Below are 15,836 nucleotides of genomic sequence, written 5' to 3'. Positions count from 1 at the left end.
AAGTGGGGCCATTATTTCCATTGTCCAAATGTTAGAGTGATACCTATACAACCCTTTGACCTCCTGCGAAGGTGTGAAACCAACTGCAAAAGAGGTAGGACTTGGACTGTTCCTGAGTTCAGAGACAAAGAAACTTAGGTCCCAGGAGGACATGACTCTTGAGGAAGGAGGGACAGCCTACATTGAGTTTCTGACAACGGACCAAAACGTCCCTCCAACAGTCTATGCCTCTTGATGTGCATCCTTTAATCAGCAGCTGCTCTGTAGATAACATCAGGTCTTTCATGTATTCTGCAGTTTCAACTGTCTTATGAACAAAACTAACACTTCCCTCTAGTCACTTATTATAATTCCTTTTCAGAAATCTCTTTCTATTCTCACTTCTCCTGCTGTTATATTATACAGCACTTCTTTAATAAATAGCCTTAATGTCTCAGCAAGTTTTGATGCAACTATGTTCATATCTGCCACTTGATAACCAAACTTCATGCTAGTCCTAATCTGTTCTAGTCTCAGTTTACTCCCAAAGTTCATTACATTATGTTTATTATCAGTATGTTTAGTTTCTTTATCAACAAATTTGAAGCTGGAGAAATCAGTTGTCAAAAGAATCTTCTTGGACCTATCAAAACAACTCCTTGACAATTCAGGATAAAGGTAGTTTCTTTTTTTTTTTTTTTTAATTTTTATTTATTTATTTATTTATATTTATTTTTGGCTGTGTTGGGTCTTCGTTTCTATGCAAGGGCTTTCTCTAGTTGCGGCAAGTGGGGGCCACTCATCATCGCGGTGCGTGGGCCTCTCACTATCGCGACCTCTCTTGTTGCGGAGCACACGCTCCAGACGCGCAGGCTCAGTAGTTGTGGCTCACGGGCCCAGTTGCTCCGCGGCATGTGGGATCTTCCCAGACCAGGGCTCAAACCCGTGTCCCCTGCATTAGCAGGCAGATTCTCAACCACTGCGCCACCAGGGAAGCCCTAAAGGTAGTTTCTTAATGGAATATTGCTGAGATTTCTGCCACCAGAGTTTTAAATATTTCAGACTAAGCTTCAATGAGCAAAATGTCCAGTTTTAGAGATGCACCTCCCTCAGGCAGAGCTAGACTCCATCTGTATTAGTCAGCTCAGGCTGCCATAACCAAATGCCATGGGCTGTGTGGCTTAAGTGACAGAAACTTATCTTCTCTCAGTTATGGAGACTGGAAATCCAAGATCAAGGTGCCAGCATGGTCAGTTTCTGGTGAAAGCTTTCTTCCTGATTTGTGGATGGCTGCCTTCTCTCTGTGTTCTCACATGGCAGAGTGAGAGAGTGAGAATGCAAGAGCAAGAGAGAAAGAGAAAGAAAGAGAGCATGCTAGTTCTCTGGTGTATCTTCTTTTAAGGGCATTAATCCCATCCTAAGGGCCTCACCCTCATGACCTCATCTAAACCTGATTATTTCCGAAAAGCCGCATTTCCAAATATCATCACTCTGGGGCTGAGGGCTTCGACATACGAATTTTGGGAGGACACAATTCAGTCTGTTGCACTATCCGAAGAGCAGAGTGGGTAAGTTCTAAAGATTACAACGGAGATTCCTATAGGCTTTCTATACCAAACCAAGAGCAGTATGTGGCACACAGTAGTTGATAAATAAATACTTGTTGAACAAATTGGAAAATGAACAAATGTCTATCTTTACCGCGAGACCTGTCCTTCCAACGCCATAGTGTCACATAGGAATCAGTATGCATTTGTTAAGCAAACGAATATATTAATGAATTAATACTTAATACCCACATACTCTAACATTGGAGATAGCTGGGTGGATCTCACTACCTGCTGCTAAAAGTTCTTACTGCTTGATGTCTGTTCACTGGGTTCCTATTGCCACTGCAGAGCCTTCAGTGGTTACCTGCCCTTGCAAGAAAAGATGGGTGGGACGAGGTTTAAATGAAGCAGAGCTGGGTTCTAATCCTAAAGCAGCCATTTCATGTTTGGGTGACACTGGGAAAATGGCTGAATCTCTTTGATAAGCTTAGTATCTTTAGGTATTCAAATATCTTCCAAGGAAATCAATTGAGGAGTTAATGATTTTAAACAAAATTCTATTTCACCAGCTTGGAGTAACATCTCAATAAATGTCAATTCTCTTCTGATAGTGGGCAATTTTCATTTTCTACAAATTCTGTTTCATCTTGGGGATTTTTTCCCCAAAAAAATTGTGTTCAGTCTTGGCGCCATAGTTAATCCAGGTGCTCTGCCCTCTTGAAAGGTTCTGGAGGTTTGTTCTGCCTGATCCTTCTCGGTGCCTCAGTACCTCCAAGGGGCAGGCATGTGTCCTAAGCTTAGTCAATGAGGCTTTCTCTTAGGATTTCCTCAACAGAGTGATGTGAAGACAAAAAAAAACTAATAGTTCATTCATTCCAGGTATTAAGGTGTTACCTTAACAAACAGGTAACTTTTATCCCAGTTCCTGTCTTATTTCCCAGCCTGATTCTCTGGTCTTCCTTTCAACTGTGTGAATTCCCCAGTACCCTTCTAATATATGATTAAGTTGGCCAAAGTTATAGTCTCTGGCTTGCAACCACAAAACCCTATCTAAAACTTCTATTTTTAGAATTTTAAAATTTGACTAGAGGGCAGTAAAGTAACCAAAACAAAAAGAAGTAGTTATCTTGTTCATAGGCAGAGAGATTTGATATTATAATGATAATTTTTTTAATAAAAGCAACGAGACAGTGATTAAACCATAAAAAAGCTTATTCCCAACTGGAATTAAAAGGGTAAAAGAAGGAGACTAACTCTACTGAATAGTCAAAAGGTACTATTATGCCCGAAATTATCAACACTGAAGTACTAGATTATTTAATTAAGGACACATTGATAGCTATTTTTGTTGTTGTTGTTGTTAATGTAACAAAGGGTAGCAACTTGAGAGTGTGTTTAATTGGGAAGAGACTCCTTCCTCTTGCTGCTTCTTTTCGTTTTTATTTATTTATGTATTTATTTAATTTTGGCTGTGTTGGGTCTTCGTTCCTGTGCCTGGGCTTTCTCTAGTTGCGGCGAGCGGGGGCCACTCTTCATCGCAGTGCACGGGCCTCTCACTATCGCGGCCTCCCTTGTTGCGGAGCACAGGCTCCAGACGCGCAGGCTCAGTAGTTGTGGCTCACGGGCCCAGTTGCTCCGCAGCATGTGGGATCCTCCCAGACCAGGGCTCGAACCCGTGTCCCCTGCATTGGCAGGCGGATTCTCAACCACTGCGCCACCAGGGAAGCCCCATTGATAGCTATTTTGAAAAAAAGTAACTTCATGTGTCAAAATAAATTCTAGATATTTAAATGCAAAAAATAATCATAAAAATTTTATAAGAAAATATATTAATGTCCTTATGATCTTGGAGTGAGGAAAGCCTTTCCAAGAGTGGTACAAAAACTAAAATCATAAAGGGAAAAAATTGATTAATTTGACAAAATACGTTTTAAAATTCTCTGTAGAGGAAAAATATCAAACATGATTCCCTCAACTGAACTGATTTTCAGTTTTCTCCTGGCCTCATAATATCACCTTCAACCTACCATTTAACCACTTTAACTGTTTGTTTTGAAATCATAGTAAAGGTTCTAGTTTAGCACTTAGTTATCCAATATTGATCCAGATTCAGGAATCTGGTGACAGTCACCTTGAACTGAAATGTGCACCCTTGAAATATGCCTAAAATAACAAAGATAGTGTTTTAAAACACTTATTATATGTCAAGGTAAGAGCTTTACATTTATTACCTCATTTAATCCTAACAAATCTATAAAATAAGTACTACTGCTATATCCATTTTACAGAAAAAAAAATCTAGAGTTGGAGAGATTAAGTTATAGGCATAGTTATTAAATGGTAGAGTGAAGACTTGAACTCAGGTCTGTCTGTAAACAAAATATGTGTTCCTAATGGCTTCATTGCATGGCCATTAATGAAATGGAGATATAAGGTATGTTTAGAAGGCTTAGTAAAAAGAAGATAAGATGCTTCCTATGGTTCTCCCCTTCTCAAAAAAAAAAAAAAAAAGCAAGCTTCACTACACATTCAATCACACATTCTTCCATTCAAAACCCTTTATTGAGAGCCTACTATGTGCCAAGTATAAGTATTAGAAGTTAGTAATCCATCAATGAATAAATCAAAATGTCAGAGTGTCTGCCCTCAAGGGAGGAAATAGGCAGTACAAAACAAATACATACATAATATGCCAGATGGCAATAAATGCTATGAAAAAAAAAAAAAGAAGCAATTAAGGAGGACAGAGTGATAGAGAGAAGGCAAGGTGCTCTGTTATAATGAGTGGTCAGGAAAGGCATCTCTTTTAAGAGGACATTTGAGCAGATACTGGAGCCAAGTTAGGGAGCCAAGCAGATATTTAAGAAGAGAGTAATGAACATAAGAATTTCAAGTGCAAAGGCATGAGCCTGCTGGGCATGCTTGAGGAACACCCGGGAGAGCAGTGTGGCTAGACTGAGCAGGGTCTGAGTGGTGGGTGGTGGGAAATGAGGTCAGAGATATGGGAGGGGCTAGAACACGTGGGGAAAATGTCCACCTACCGCGCTCACAAAAACCACCCCAAGTGCCAGTGGCTATGGGACAGCTCTGGGCTGACTACCAAGAAGAAGCCATTCTAGACTCTTGTATTCTCAGAAGAGATCCACACGATCTGACTGTAGACTCGAATCACCCAGCCCTGCTGTTCTCAACCAGAAAGACAAACCAGGCCCTTGAAAAATGGGAAGCCAGAAGATGTTTATGGTTAACTTACACATCTGCTAGATAATCTCTTCCATTATTGTTTTTATCAAGCAGCATAGACTAAACAGTTGAAATGATCAGTTAGCTTAATTGCGACTCGGAGCCATGTTCCCTACCGTGAAATGAATTCTCTCCATCCTGACTAGGTTATGTGTTTGAGATTTATGTGTGATATTGCTGTCATGACTTTGGCTTAAAATTACTCTGATTCCCCTCCTTCTGGGTTCCTGTTAAAAATTCAACTTGCTTAACACTCAATAGTCAGCACACAATGAGGGAAATAGCTTTGTGGATTCTGCAAATAAAATTTTATTTTTGAATTCTGTTCAACTGTTGTCAGATGTCCTATGAAAGCTTGTGATTAGAACTCGTCTGGTCAAAATCCATATCAAAATACGCTTTTTGCCAAAAAAGAGTGAGGGATTGGGAAGGTAACCTTCAAAAAAGATTTGTTTTTTACTGGACTTGAGTTAAACTAAGAAGTCATATTTCTAAAGAGCAGGTGTTGGTAAAATTTTTTCTTGCCCAGAACCACATAGTAAATATTTTCAGCTTTGTGGACCATCAAACCTTTTTTGCAACTACTCAACGGAGGGTGAAAGTATATGTAAATGGATAAACAAGGCTTATTACAATAAAACTCTATTTACAAAAGCAGGTGACAAGCCAGATTTGACTCACAGGATGTAGCATGCAGGCTCCTGCTATAGAGTCTCTGGTTATTTTATTTCTGTAAGTGCTTAGGGAAACAGGTAGAGAGGTAGAAGAATAGCACTGCTTCTTTCTTTAATTCCCCTACTCATGAATATCATAATTAAATGTAATTATCAAAAAAGCAATCAAACTAAAATAAATATCAAAGAGAAATAATAAGTGGGGCTCAGGATACAAATTTCCTCTGTACCCTGGATGATGCAAAATATATTGATGGGGACCCACCTGCCTTTGCAATAGGACACGGCAACTGTCTTATGAAGAGGGGTTTCTGCTGAGTCATATTCTCCCTCCCTCCTTCTTTGTTGTGTGTGAAATCTGATGAACATTCTCGGGGGTCACTATGACACTCGCCTCAACCTCCTAACTATCACGGACTCCCCTGTGTGGGGCAGAAGAAACTTCATGGCTCTTACTGGACTCAGCCTGGTTGTCTTTCCGGTCCTGACATGCCAGGACCTTCCACAAAGCATCTTTAGCACGTTACACAGTTCTGTGGCTGGACACAGACCACCAGGAATATGCTCTTCGAAAAAGAAGAATGAGACAGAGACAGGACTGCTTCACATAGCTGTTCAACTCAACTATAAACCCTTAGAAGGTCAAGGTCATATGGTGTATTTGTTCCCTCTACTCTGTAAGAGGCTAACATGGACCTGTCTACATAGAAGATGCTTGATAACGCTGGTTGCAGGGAGATGCCCAAGACACTACTGCCATTTATCTATCCATCACTTGGGGCCTTCTGAGGTCTCAATACTCAGCAGCCTTCCCTGACCTTTTCCTACCTCCTCATGGACCACCTCACACACCAGCTGGGAAATAAGCCTAAAGTTGAGATTCTTTACATGGTGTGAAATCTCAGAATTTTGCCTTAATGGGCCAGAAGCAGATAAATTTAGTGATTCTGTAGCAATAAATTAGACCCAGTGGGTCCTCATTAACTATCACTGATGGTAGAAAACCCAAAAACAGAACTAGAGAATGGTGGGACCTTTGAAAGACAGTGGTTCCCCTTTCCTCTTCACCACTGGAGTTTTTTGTTGTTGTTCTTTTAAGATGACAGTAACAAACTGTTCTCAGAAAAAGGCATTAGTGCCCCGAGTGCTGGAGGATCTACTGTCAACGCAGCATTACCACTGCCCTAAGGCCGGTAAACCCTGCCCATATTGTGATTGGGTTGCCTGTTTTTTTGTTACTGCAACTCTCATTTTTTATCACCCGAAGATTCCAACATGCTCCTCAAGCCCAGAGAGGCAGCTCACTTTCCCACCCCAGAGCAGCAAGGACCCATGGGCACTTACAGTTCACGCTGGTAAACATTTAACAACAGGCTCTCCAGGAGGTAAACAAAAGCCCTGATGCCTAGCATGTGCCCACATCTGTAGTATAAATACTCACCCTGGCCGATTTCAAGCTACCCACGTGATAGGACTGAATGCAGAGTTTGGAAGATAGGCCACAGTCAGCTTTTGGGGGCTGGTACAAACGGACCTCAGCACACCACTGCCTGTGCGGGTGTTTCAAAAACAGAGGAAATGGGCAGACAAGAACCGGTAGCTAGAGCACGATGAACACCAGGTCACAGGGGCCAACTTCTGGAGGCCCTGGGGCAGCTTTTTGCAAGAGGCCTCCTCTCTGGGTACCCTGAGAAGTCACAGGGTTCATGACCCCCAGCCTGCGGGAGGTGGCTCGGACAGAATCTACAGTGAAGATCTGATAAGGATTCAGTCAATAAGGCTCAGCTGCACTTTGGGTGAAATCTGAAATCCAAAGCCAAGACCCTCTCCCAATGGCCTGGAAAGGTGAGAAGCAGCAGTGCTCCTCTTGCCCTGGCAGCAGAGTTATGCCCGGAAGCTGCACACACAGGGGACCCTCTTGAACACATGCCGAAGGAATTAAGGCGCTCTGCTGTGACTGGCAGGTGGCCAAGTCTCCACCAGGGGAGGAGAAACAGAGAGGCTGGTGGTCACAGTTCCAGGTTATCTGAAATACTCAGAAGCATCCCGGAGTGAGGGGGACATTTAGATGATAGAGAGGGCACAAATGGGTTCATGGGCACAGGAAAGTTTAGGCTTATTACCAGGAATGGTTAAATCACCAAGGTTCTTGAATTTTGCCCTGCCCTCCTCCTTGTCCTTACCAGCTGGGAGAAAATGGTGAGTGAGCACAGAGGTAGTGGGAGAAAAACAAAGGAACTCCTTATAGTAGAACAAACAAGAGGCTGGGTTTCATGTGCATAAAACGGAAACCCCTTTCCTTCACCAGGCAAATATGGGGCTACCTCACCCCATCCAACCCCCTGCTGCTTATTCTGCCCTGGATGTGATCAGAGCATTCAGGCAGATTACACAAATGCTGAGGGATACGTCCTCACAGAGACATACATGCATGTTTACAGTAGCATTATTTATAATAGCCAGAAAGTGGAAACAACCCAAATATCCATCAACTGATGAAAAGATAAACAAAATGGGGTATATCCAGACAATGGAATGTTATTCGGCTGTAAAAAGAAATGAAGGCCTGACATATGCCATGAGTTGGATGAATCTTGAACACATTATTCTAAGAGAAAGAAGCCAGTCACAAAGGACCGTGTATGACCATTATGATTCTGTTGATACGAAATGCCCAGAACAGGGAAATCTATGAGACAGAAATTAGATTAATGGTTGCCTAGGGCTGAGGGCAGGAGAGGGGAGAATAGAGGGAGATTGCTAAAGGATTTTAGGTTTCTTTCTGAGTTGATGGAAATGTTCTAAAATTGACTGTGTTGATGGTTGCTCATATCTGTGAATATACTAAAAACCATGGACTCGTACACTTTAGATGGGTGAATTACAGTGGTATGTAAATTATGTCTTAATAAAGCTGTTTTATAAAAAGCTGAGGGGAGCTGATCAGAGTGTGCTCACCCCTTGCCTCACCCCCTCCTCCTTGTTACCACAGTTGATGCTCGGTCCTGGGAATGGTGTTCAGAGCAGCCAGATGTGCTGAATGGTGGGTATAGGACCTCTTGGGATACAGAAGCAAAACTCTTCAGACATTGAAAACCAAGTGGGACAGAACACACCTAAAGAGACAGATTAAAGGTCAACAGAGCTGTACAGCCACTATTCCCCCAGTCATCCATTCAGACACCCAAGAGTTATCCTGGACACTCCCTTGTCCCTCATCCTTACGTAGTCTGTGCGTGGTGCCCCCTAAACTTTTCAAATCTCTCCACTTCTCTCCATCTCCACTGCTAACCCCAGGTCCAAGTTATGCTCTGAAAACTCCAGTAGCCTCCTAACCATCTCCCTACGTTCAATCCTGTCCTCCCTGCTTTATTCTCCATCTTGCAGCCAGAGTGAACTTCCTGAAACCCAGATGTGACCGAGTCACAATCCCCAACGACTTCCCATTGCTCTTAGGAAAGAGGACAACTCCTTAAGCTTGCCTGCAAAGCTCTGCATCATCTAGCCCCTGCCTCAACCTGCCAGCTGCAGCCTACCAGAAGCCCTCGCTTTCACTGCTCCAGCCACACTGGCTTCCCTTTAAAGAACAATGCTTCTCTATTCCACAGGGCCTTTGCACGTGCTGTTCCCTTGGGCAGAAAAGCTAGCCCCTAACATTTCACCCGGATCCTTTTGATCCTTCAAATTTAGTACCTATGTCACTCCAAGAGGTTCCCTGACCAGTTATCAAAAGTGGCTGTTCCCCATCCCCCGCACTATTCTCCGTCACAGCAATCTTAATTCTCTTCCTAACGTTATCACAATCTGTCATTGGTTTGATGATTTATTAAGTATCTACTGAAATGCAAGTCTCCTCACCTTGTCCCAAACTACCTAGTCTCTCCCACACAGTCACTGCCAGCCCCATACACAGAATAAATTCTCAGACTAAATTTAAGACATGAAATTCATTTTTAGCCTCCACCCTCTTCCTTCCTATGTTCTCTCTCACCTCTGAGAGGCTTTGTATCTCCTTGCTGCCCTGGGGCTTCAAGGCATATCCCCTCCCCCAACCTGGCCTGACCTATGCACAGTGACTTCCTCCTGCCCTCTGCCCCTCCTCCATCTGTGTTGCTGCTGACCTCAACGAAAGTGTAAAGAAGAAATTCATATCTAACTGAATTAACTTACAGAGAAGTGAGAATGTGGCTAGCCCATTGAACAGTTATAGGAGTGATATTTCCAGAAGAGAACCTATGTGAGAACCCCTTGAGTAGAGCGGGCAGAGGCATGTGAGAGGCAGGCCCAAGGAGCTAGTCCCCCAGCTTCTTCAGGTAAAACCATCCTTAGCTACCCAGGCTTTTCACCACTTCTCTCCTTCCTTTACTCCTGAACTTTTACATTTCTCTCCCTGCAGTTTCCATGGCATCAGCAACTCCCAGATGGATACAGAAGATGGGGCAGTGGCGTCTTCATATGTTTGGGATTTTTTTTTTTTTTTTTGTATTTGGGGATATTTTTAAGCCCAAGTTCTGTCATTTGAAGACCATCTATATTGATTGCTGTGTTGATTTTTATGTAATTTCTCCTGAATTTCATGCCCCAAACTTAACCAGATTTTTAGATTGCTTCACATTGGACATTTTATCCTAGAACTACAAAAAGAAACCACTGGAAAAAAGAGAAATACACTACAAAGTATGCAGTTATACAACTGCAAACTCCATAGCTAAACTAGTCTAGATCAAAGGATTCCAGATTTTGAGTGTTTGCTGGCCTCTGCGTCAGGTCAAAAGCTCAAGCTGGTTTCCCCCAGGTGTAAGTCCTTCAGGGCAGAGCTTCCCATGGTTTCCCCATCTAAGAACCATTTGGGACACTTGTTACAAATACATTTTCTCAATCTCTGACCTGCTAAATTAGAACCTTCATGGGAGGGACCACCGGGTTTATATATTTTACCAGGTGCCCTTCTGTTAAAGAATACAGAGTGAGTAAGTCTCCTCCTGGCAAGGGTGGTGACGGTTTTCTCCTTGATAGTTTCAGTTCTATAACCTTCATGGTGGGCCCCACTGCCAGAATTTCTGATCCAGTGAGATGGGGCCAAAGGATGTGAATTTCTAAGGAGATCTCAGATGGTGCTGATGCCGCCTGTCTGGGCAATGCACTTTGAGAAGCGTTGCTTTAGAGCAAAAGTCCTTGAATGAATTGTCTGTGTTGGCTGCCTCTTCTGCTTCCTTTCTGTTCCCTCCAGAACCCACTCCAGTTAGTATTTATTCCCTGTCACTTCCCTGGAACCACTACTGTCAAGATCACCATCGACCTGCTTATTGCCAAGTCCAGCCCTCATCTTCTTGGCCCATTTGACATGCCTGATTGCTCCCTCATCCACAAAATAGTCCCTCAGCAGATCTCCAAGACAAGTTTCCCACTCTCCTGGTTTCCTTTCTACTCACTTACTTGGAGACAGTCACCTCAGCTTGGGGACCTCTTTTCTTTATTCTCTGCGCTCACTCCCTACATAATCCAGCCCCAAAGCTTTAAATAACATCTGTGTGCTAATGGTTCTCAAATACATACCTGGTGATCTCTCAAGAGATCAAGCCTGGTGATCTCTCCAGAACTATATAGGAATTGTACATGTTTTCATATATCTGACTGCCTTCTCAACACTTCCACTCATATTTCTATTAAGTAGGCATCTCAAAGTTAACACTTTCAAAATCGAACTCGCATGCCCCCTCGCCTCCACGATCCTCTCCACCTCCCTATCTCAGAGAATGGCAATCCCATCCTTTTAATTGCTTAGCCCAAATCGTTTGGTCATCCCTGTCTCCTCTCTTTTTATCACAACTCATACCCGATCCATGAAAAATCCTGTTGGATTTCAAGTCTCACCATTGCTCGTAACCTCCGTTGCCACCACCCTGGTCCGAATGACTTTTGACTCTTTTCTGTATTATTGCGACGGCTTCCTAACTGGTCTCCTGGCCTCCGCTCTTGCCCTGCTTTGGTTTGTCCTCCACGCAGCAGTCATAGCAATCCTGCAATAAGAAGTCAGCTCGGGTTCTGCTAAAACCTCTCCAGTAGGTTCTCGGGCTATTAGGAATCAAAAGGAAGTCTTAACAGTGAGCTGCAGAGCCTGCACGGTCAGCCCATCCTCCCTGATCCCCACCGTCGTCCACCACACTCCCCTCACTCGTGCCGGTGCAGCCAGACTGGGCTGGCTCAATGTGCAGGACACCACAGAGTCTTAGCACTTGCTGTTCGCGGCCTGGGATGCTCTCCCCCTACATGTCTGCATAGCTCCCCCTCGCCTTCTCCCGGTCCTTGTTCAAATATCAGCCTTCTCAGGAAGCCTTCCCAGACCAGGCTCCTTCAAACTGTAACAACCCTACCCTCACTCCCTGTCCTCTCTAATATTTTCATAGGACTCCTTCTAACACACCGCTTAATCCTCTTCCGTTATTTGTCTATCTACCTCCACTAGATTGTAGGTCAATAAAGGAACAGATTTTGTAGATTTTTGTTTATGGCTATACCCATAAAGGCACATAACTGGTGCTTAAAAAACAATTGGTGAATGAATGAATGAGTTCTGATTTTGATATCAGGTGCTATACATGAATTATCTCATGTATCCCCATTTCCCACCAGAGGAAACTGAGGTTAACAGTGGTTCCGTAATCTGTCTAAGGTGAATACAACCTTTAGCGCAAGCCCCTGTGTGTCTATGGGCTAGAAGGGTGATTCCATAACCTTCTGATTGATGTCTTCTGATGTCTCATTAGGCATTGAAATTTGTCCCCAAACCTGTCATTTGTCCCCAAATGATAGGATATTCTCAGCTACAAGTACATCTGGGACCCAAACACGTCTGTTTGGCTCCAAAGACCCCTGATTTTTTCACAACGCTGGCAATCCTACAGTTTCCCTCATATTCTAATGAATATGTTTAGCTAACTGCAAGTTTTCTCAGTGTATCACATAGTAAGTAACAGTTCACTCCGTCCAGTTCTCTGTCCCAACGCTCAATGTTTTCTATACTTCCTAACTCCTGGGTTGTTGATTCCCACTCAGAGGCCTTCTGAGCCACGGTCTATCTTTAGAGCCTGCAGTGGGGTTGGGCTGGAGACAGGACCCCCTCTGTCAGTCAGTAGGAAAGTGCGTACGTGAAAAGATGTCATCCCCAACTTTCTTCTCTAAATGTCTCCTGCTCTTGCTTTTACCCTGTTCTTTAATATCTTTGTGATCACCATGTCAGCATTAGAATCTTGACAAAACTAAAAGGAAGCCTCACTTGACGGGAAAAATAAAACAGAAACAAACAAACATAAAGTTCTCCGAGGAAGGTGGCCCTCTCCCTGCTTGTCGCCAGCTACGTTTCTGCTCCTACTTACAGGATCTTTTCAGTCTCTACAGAAATAGTTCCTTTTGCACTGTCAACAGAGAACCCTAAATGGTAATACTTGGAATTATTCCTCCTGCCATTCTTTTGCTTTTCCAAAACTGCTGTGCAAAATCTCTACTTCTCTGTCATCCCCTTTTCTTTCCTGTTTACAGCCCTCTTATCTCTTTTTAAATAATTGTTCCTAACAAGAGTGCTTCGAATTTCATTAAAAGTCAATGACAAATCTCAAAGATGCCTAAAAATATAGAGAGCATTTAACTTGTATTAGGAGACCTCTCGATGGAGGAAGTCTTGCTGTCCTTGTCACTGAGAATTGCAGGGATCTGTGTGACAGGTTTCCTGTATTGCCTAAGGAATGAATCTGACGGGTTTGGTGACACCCTCCAACAGGATCACAGACAAATAGGGACTGTTCCCCCGAGGAAGGGTGCACCCAGGCAATGTTTGAAGGGAAGTCAGAGGTCATGGTCCAGAAAATCCCCACGACCAGGGTCAGCACTGGCCTCCCCCAGGAATCAGAGATGGGGTTACTTAGAGCCATTCTGAGGAGGCCCTGACTACCCCACTCCCTAGGACTTCTGGGTCTGCAGCGGTCTGAGTGAAAACAGGAAGAATAAATGCAAAAGAGGCAGAAACTCTGCTCGGGGATCTGTCTGCCAACATGATCGAAATTACCCTCAGTAAGAAGGCACCAGGGAATAAGCAGTTGCCCAGCAGAAGGTATGGTGCTGCTGACCTTGGTGGCCAAGGGGTCAATCACAGGAGGAGAAGATTCGGGGACCAGTTAAGACCCGTAGAGACCCTCAGCACTGAGAAGATACAGTGCTCTCCTCCACACAGAGTTAACTTTTAAATAAACAATGATAAGCCATAAAATAAGTATGAAAGAGTCCAAGAAGTTCTAATGTTTCTCCCTAGGACATCAAATAATTTGGAAAGGAAAAATACAGTGCCTCCAACTCACTGGTGCTCTACACACACACACACACACACACACAAACACACACACACACACACACACACACACACACAGAGAGTCTTTCTTTGGGGTAACGCAGCAGTTCATGTCAGAGAAGGTTTTCCTCATATAGGAACTTGCCTGAAAGTAGAAGACATTTATTCAGATTCATCTATCCCTTATTGAGTGCCAGCTCTATGCCAGGTACCATGCTTAGCGATTTTGCTAATCTCATTTTCTAATCCCAGCAACAATACAGTTTCATAGTGATTTGGGGACAAATTCCTTCCATTCCATCCAAATGGGAGTAAAGCAAAGAGTTTGGCAATACCCTCCTGGACCATGGACTGTGTTTTACAAACAAGAAAAACAAATGTGTTGGTTAGGTTCACCAAGTAGCAGAATCCAAGACAGGTTAGACCTGCAAGTGATTTATTGAAGGAAAGAACATGAGTAGTCAGGGAAAGCGTTCAGACCCAATGCAGGCCTGACCCCCGTGAGGAAGAAAAGCAAGGAAGGGGAGTCAAGTAGGAAGAGTCTAGGGCTGCAGGGCAGTTCCAAGAAAGGCTCAGCCAGGTTTAGGGGGTCATCAAGCCAAAGCTACCCACGGGAGAAGTCTCAATGTGTCCAGAATGGATCTACCTTGATCTCCACCGAGCCAGTCACTGGCTGGGAAGAGCCTGTAGGAAGTTTGGCTGGAGGGGATCCAGAAGGACAGGACCTGGCAGGGGATGGAGGAGGGGGGTGGAGGGGGGGGGAGTGGAGGAGGGGGGCGGGGCATCTGTCAATTATGCCTCTGCAGCAGGAGATCTGAGTAGTGTTTCCATGGCTGCCATACCTAGGTATTGGAGAATTAAAATGAATTTACCTCTTCACCCAGCTTGTTTTGTGGTGAAACTATGATTCAAATCCAGCCTTTGGGGATCCATATTCCATATTTTTCTTACTCTACCAAGCAGATCCTTTATTTGGGATGTTGTGGAATTGTGGAATTTTTGGTTATTTGAATTTATCTGTTAAAGTTTTAACTTTTTTAAAAAAAAAAAGTCCCCTTTTAATGTGTTGCAGTCAGGTCACTTACAAGTTGGGGAGTGTTGTCAACTACCAGGCTGTCCAGTGTAGAATTTTATCCAGGTTTCTGGGTACGAGCTTGAGCCATAAGAAAACATGACACCCTTGAATAGTACCCAGGCATCTTTGTACCTCAGGCATCTCTGAAAGAGGACTTGCATTCTTGCTGGAGACACAGCATTCTGCCCTGTAAAATGTCTTTCCACAGGCTGATGCCCTAAGACAATAAAGAGAAACATGAGCCTCTCACTGTGGCAAAGAGATGTTTTTCTGCCCCATTCACCCTCCTCTTTCTCTCCTTGCTACGGAGAAGGTTTTGTAGCACAATAAGCCATCAGAGTTGTGCTGTCAATGATAGCAAAAGAAAGGTTTGTTAAATAGATGCCACCCTCTGAGGAATTTGTTCATTCCACCAATATTTATTGAGTACCTATCATGTGCCAGGAACTAGAAATGCAGTGTTAAACAGGGGGACAGACAGGGCTCTGTTATCACGAAGTTTTCCCTCTAGTGGGAGGAAGAAGGCAATAAACCACAAACAAGTAATACTGAATGGCAGTAACTGCTATGAAGGCTATAGAACATTACAAGGGGCTCAAGGGTGTTGGGGGAGGGTGATGATGCTGAAATAACCTGCTGAGGGAAGGCTTTTAAGCATGGAAACCAGAAGGGAGCCAGCCACATGACGATGCAGGGAGAAGCATCCCAGGCAGAAGGAATCTAGGAGAAGAAGGACCGTGCCTAGAGGCAGGAACATGCATCTTGCATTTGAAGCACTGGAATGCAGGTCTGTGTAGCTGAAGCCTGGAGGGAACACAGAGGGTGTCGTGGGTCAGAGAGTTTGACAGGGGCCAGCTCACACAGGACTCTGTGAATCAAGACAAAGATTGGATTTTATTCTAAGAGCAACTAGAAACCACTGGAGAGCTTTAAGCAGCATAGTCCTAGGAGTCAATCTGGGGCTGTGGGGAGAA

The sequence above is a fragment of the Eschrichtius robustus genome, chromosome 13 (genome assembly GCF_028021215.1).
Source record: "Eschrichtius robustus isolate mEscRob2 chromosome 13, mEscRob2.pri, whole genome shotgun sequence".
Taxonomy (NCBI): domain Eukaryota; kingdom Metazoa; phylum Chordata; class Mammalia; order Artiodactyla; family Eschrichtiidae; genus Eschrichtius; species Eschrichtius robustus.
Note: the sequence above shows the minus strand (reverse complement) of the source record.